At 39.6% G+C, this 5,688-nt stretch overlaps 1 pseudogene; it reads right to left on the reverse strand.

The window, feature by feature from the left end:
* Window positions 1-226: 226 nt before the first annotated feature.
* LOC126962268 (RCC1 and BTB domain-containing protein 2-like) lies at window positions 227-1,945 on the reverse strand (annotated as a pseudogene).
* Window positions 1,946-5,688: the final 3,743 nt, after the last annotated feature.

Consider the following 5,688-nt stretch of genomic DNA (forward strand, 5'->3'; position numbering starts at 1 on the left):
GAAATGGTAAATAAGATATTTCTTTTTTTTTTTTCCTTGACCTTAGTCACATCTGATCAAAGTATTCAATGCTTTCTACATAAACTCTGGATGTAGGCAGATGAAATTACTCACCATCATCCTTCTTTTGACAGATGCAAGTACTCAGCCAAATGTAACTCTTCAAACATAGTATTAATTCAAGAGACATGATTACCTCTGACTTTTGCAGGGGAAACAGAAAGGTTCAGAAACTCCTTTTCTGAAGATGGGATCCATTTTTAAAGGCTTTAACTCTGCTTTCTTTTCTGAAAAAGTTCTCCAGGAGATCATGGTCCATTTATGCAAAACCTGAAATTTGTTACTATAGTCAGAAGGTTTATGCAAAACCTGAAGCAGAATTCTTCCAAATCCCAGGCATCATACTTCACAGCAGTCGAGAGCAGAGTGACTGCACTCTCCTCGCAGATGCCTTGATTGTTGGCAGAGCTTTCTTCAACTGATTTTCTTTATAAAATGCAACCAAATCTAGCAATCCTGCTGCCTCCTCAGGAGAAAGACTGGTACTGTTTGTGTACACGAATTCCAGGAAGGCCCAGTAAGCAGAGTATGAAAATTCACTCATTTCTACAATATTATCCTCATTACCTTCCAACAATGAATGAACATGCTCACATACATCAAATTTTGAGAAGACCTTTATGTGCATAAATGTACTTTCCATCGACCACAAATTTCAAGACTGCAGTGTCCAGGTTGTCAAATTCCCTCTTCAGTGACTCAGCCACTGTGAGGGTGGTCATCAGGTTCCACAGAGAGGAGGCGCCACGTGATGGCAGGAGCAGCAAAGCAGGCAAATGTGTCATCAGTGCAGACGTGCAGAGGTGGGTGAGGTGAGGAAGGATCACAAACTGGCCCTGGCCCCACATGTACACATGCCCACCCTGGGTCTTGGCCGCAGATGTGTGGGAAGAGTGACAGACTGCAATCTCTTTAATTCTGTCCTTTTCCACAAGGACAAAGGTAGAATAGGAATGGTGGCTTTTATTGCCAGTGCCGAACTGCCCATAATTGGCACCCCAAGCATATGCTTGGCCTTCATCTGTTAATATTAATGTGTGTCTGTAATCACAGGTAGCCTCCCCAGTGTCTACCACCACCATGGAGCACATCTGTCCACAAGCTGTCTTCACAGCCTCTTTATTCCGTAAGCAGCCAGTGACTCTCTGAGCAATTGGCTGATTAACTGTCGATCCATATTTTACATGTCTAGAGTTATTATAACCCCAGGCAAATACCTCTCCATCAGATATTAGCACCAAAGAATGGTGAGACCCATAAGCAACCTCAATGACTTGTTTGACAAATTAGTAGAGAAATCATGATTAGTTGTCCCAGAGCCCAGCTGACTGTACACATTATGGTCCCCAAGTAAAGACTTATTTTGTTGCAAGGACAATGTATATACCACTCCCACACCTGAGGCTGGCTATCTTTATGCCACTTAAAGAATCCAGTCTCCAAGGTTTGATGGTGCTCTGGATGTTACCTAACCTCAAACAGCCACAGCAGTTTGTGCCAGGATATTACTATTGTATATAAAACTTCAAGACCAGCACTGACAAAGACACAAGCCTGAGGAATTAACTGCAGTTCTTCCTCAGAAAAAAAAGGTAAGAAAACTGGCCACTTTCCCACATCTAACTTATTCAAAGATGACAGAGTGGCCTGTATTGGCTTTCAGGGATTTCCTACCATTGTAACATTTTGTATGTAATAAAGTAACTTTATTGCTGATCCTGTGAATCCATTCATTTATTTTATGAAACCTTCCCACTTTCTTCCTAGAGAAGATGAAGTTCTTCCATATGGACTCAGTCTTGGGCAGTTCCTTGGTCAACTTTTCTCTGGGACTAGAAAGTTTCAAATCATTATGAAGAGCAGACTTCTCAATTCTCAGCTCCATTGAAGAATATATGATCTGCTAAGCTGATGGTTACAGATTTCTGGAGTCCAGTGTTTAGTAATCTTTAATCCTGTCCCTTTTAGTTCCTTGTAAAGTTGTCTTCTAGAGTAAAGTTAATGTGACTCAGGATAGCTTGAGCCATATCTACTCTGCCTCCTAGATCACTGTTACTGCCTGGATGATTTTAACTGTAATATGATTGAGTCTAGTTATATACTGCTCTGTTCAGTAGCCACTAGCCACATGTGGCTATATTAATTTAAACTCTCATTAATTCAAATCAAATCAAATAAATTTAGTGCTCAGTCTTAGTCACATTTTATGTGCTCGATACCACGTGTAACTAGTGGTTACTGCACACGTATAAAATATTTCCATCAGCGCTGTCCGTTGGACAACTCTGGATAAAACCCTAGGAAGAATATTAGTGAGACTGGATAAGTTCTAGCTGAAGCAGGACACATGGACACAGAGCTCAATTAGTTCAATTAGTTCCAGACTGGGAGAAGCACTTTAGACCAAAGCCGCTGAAATCAGCTTATTACAGGGGAAGTTTATCAACGTTGCAACCAGACAGCACTTGAAGAAAATGTCTGCTACTTACAGGCAATATGATCTCAGGCAAGTAACTGAGTCTCTCTGAGACTCAGTTTGCACTTCTGAAAAACGGAAATAAGAAAACCAGCCTCATCGCTTTAGCATTAATAGTATAGTAGCATATATGGAGTCCCAAGCGTAGTGTCTGGCAAGTAGTTGGTACTCAGGAAAACTTCCTAATACTGACAATATCATCAAGAAAAAAAAAACTGAAGTATTGGTGATGATGAGGCCCCCACCCTAAATGCCCTTGAGGAAATTGTTGGCAAAGTTTCTGAAGAAAAACTGTCTTCACCATGAAAAGTTTCCTGATCCTCCCTATTCTCACTCTTCCATCCTCTGCTTCCCGCTAAAAAGATCGCCTCTCTATCTGAACTCCACAGCACTTTATTGTTCCTTTTCCTATGGTCCCATCCATTTTTTACCTTTAACTGCCCTGACTTGTAGTCCTCTACCAGAAAGGGGCTCACACCTGTAATGCAGGGACTTGCCTTTACCTCTCAGCAAACCTTGCAAGGAGCTTTGCATATAGCCAATGACCAATACATAATGTCCCAGAGATTTGCCATTGTCAATTTTCATTCTTCATGAATAAAATGGATAGTACCTCTCCCTGTCTTGCTGGCTCACCCTCTACCCCTGGAAAGAATCAACTGTCAAAAGAAGCAGAAAGAAAATAGTGTTACATTCCTCAAGAGAGGCCTCACGCAGAGCTAAGGGAGGGAGCATAGTCATCCCCAAACAACATGACCCTTCCCTAATCTTAAGTAGGGCAGTATTCTCCTATGGCAGTATTTCCCAAACATTAGTCATTCACATTCCTCATTCACAATGTTTGCAAAATCTGCACGTTACCAATAATATTGTTTGTTTAAAAGTCTCAAAGTTGATTCACTGTTTCATTTTTTAAAAGAAATTTTATGCAGCTATAGTATAAATGAGAAAAAAAATAAAGTATCATTTGCCAAAACTTGAAGGTAACCATAAAATAATGAAAAGTACATGACTGATAATGAAGTAGATAGATGCCATGCCTATCCAGTACACCTGAGTTTAATATCTGCTTTCTTTCTGTTAAATGCATGCTCTTTGTTTGAAAGGGAGATTAGCAAGTGCTAGAAACAATGACATAAGCCAAAACTAGATTTTCTCCTTGATGTGCTCAGAAGACTGAAGGAAACTCGATAGGGAGACTGTAATAGGATGAATAATGGCCCCCAATGATGTCCACATTCTAATCTCAGGAGCCTGTGACTATGTTATCTTATATTGCAAAACGAACTTTGCATATGTGATTAAGTTGGGATCTTGAAGTAAGGAGTTCATCCTGGGTCATCTTGTTAGGCTCAGTGTAATTACAAGGGTCCTTATAGGAGAGAGGCAAGTAGGCCAAAGTCAGAAAAAGGAGATGTTACAATGGACCTGAGGTTGGAGTGATGTGCTACAGGCCAAGGAATGCAGGCAGTCTCTAGTGGCTAGAAAAGGCAAAAAGTGAGTTCTTCTCTGGTCTCCAGAGGAAAGTAGCCCTACCAACACCTTGATCTTAGAATTATGATCTCCAGAAGGTAAGAGAATAAGTTTATGTGCTTTTTAAGCCACTGAGTTTGCAGAAATTTGTTACAACAGCAAGAAGAAACTAGTACAGAGACTGACTGGCATACCATGTTATTCAAGGTCATGTAATACCATGTTAATGTATCAGCTAAACCCTTCCCTAGCCCCAGTGATGTACACCTACACATCGGGACACTGCCTAATGATTCCCACTAGGCAGACATGGAAAATGGTATCCATAAATTAAAGCAGCTACAGAAGAATTTAGGCCTGAGGCAGCGAAGCTTGTTGCTAAGGTGATGGCTGATTATAGGGAAAGCTCTGCATGGTCAACGTCCTGTTTCCTCCACTACTTTGGCTTTCCTTTATAATATAGCATCTGACCTGAAGAAAAGTCGTTCCAGAATCAGCCCTCCTTCAACAAATGGACTCTGCATTTAGGTAGGTCATGCCTACGGCTCTTTCCACTCCTAAATTGAACTATTGCTTTCTTAGATTTAAATAGACTTGGCAATATTTTCTTAAATTAAAAAAAAAAAAAAACTTACTGTATTTGTCTAATTATAAAAATAAAATGTGTTTATTATAGCCATTTTAGAAAATAGAAACTAACAAAACTAATAAGTTAATTTCCTTTTTACCCAGAGAAACCTACTTGGTTAATATTTTGATAGATTTCTCTCTGGTCCCATTTCTGTTCACGTTCATTGATAATTGGAAAGTATTCAATAAGTATTATTTAGCAGCCTTCGTTTTCTCTGTTAAAACATATTATGAACACTTTTGCACTACCTATAATATACCTCTATAATATTTTTGTAATGACTGAATATTTTGTTATAAATATGAATTATAATTTCTGTAACCAGTTCACTCACATGACTATTTATGCTACTTTCAATTTTTCACTATTTTCTTATAAATATTTTGGTTCTCCACAGATGGCTCCTAAAAATAAATTTATGAGTTAGGAGTATTTAAATTTTTTACACAAATTGCCAAATTTCCCATCAGGGAGTTACACAAATTTATCTATAAAAAAGAATAATTTTAAAGGGAATTAATTGCAAATTTGAGTAAATATGAAAGAAGGAAATAAGTGGTAAGCATTTTGGGAGGAAAGAAAGAAACCCTTTTATTTTGTATTCATGTGTTAAGCAAGAGAATCTGCTTGCCTTCCTCTTAACCTAACAATCTACTGGAGAAACAGGGAAGAAGGAGCATGCATGGAAATGGAGTAACTTCTTAAAGGGGAAAAAATAAGGGAGCAATTTTTTTCCTAGAACAGTTAGATGAATTTAAAAACACTGTTAGGGCCAGGCATGGTGGCTCCCACCTATAATTGCAGCACTGTGGATGGCCAAGGCGGGCAGATCGCTCGAGCCCGGGAGTTTGAGACCAGCCTCCTGGGCTCAAGGAGCAACATGGCAAAACCTGTGTCTGCAAAAAACACAAAAATTAGCCAGGTATGGTGTCATGCACCTGCAGTCCTAGCTACTTGGAAGGCTGAAGTGGAAGGATCACATGAATGTGGGAGATTGAGGCTATAGTGAGCCGTGATCACACCACTGCACTCCAGCCTGTGCAACAGA

This window comes from Macaca thibetana, chromosome 9 (assembly GCF_024542745.1).
Source record: "Macaca thibetana thibetana isolate TM-01 chromosome 9, ASM2454274v1, whole genome shotgun sequence".
Lineage (NCBI taxonomy): Eukaryota > Metazoa > Chordata > Mammalia > Primates > Cercopithecidae > Macaca > Macaca thibetana.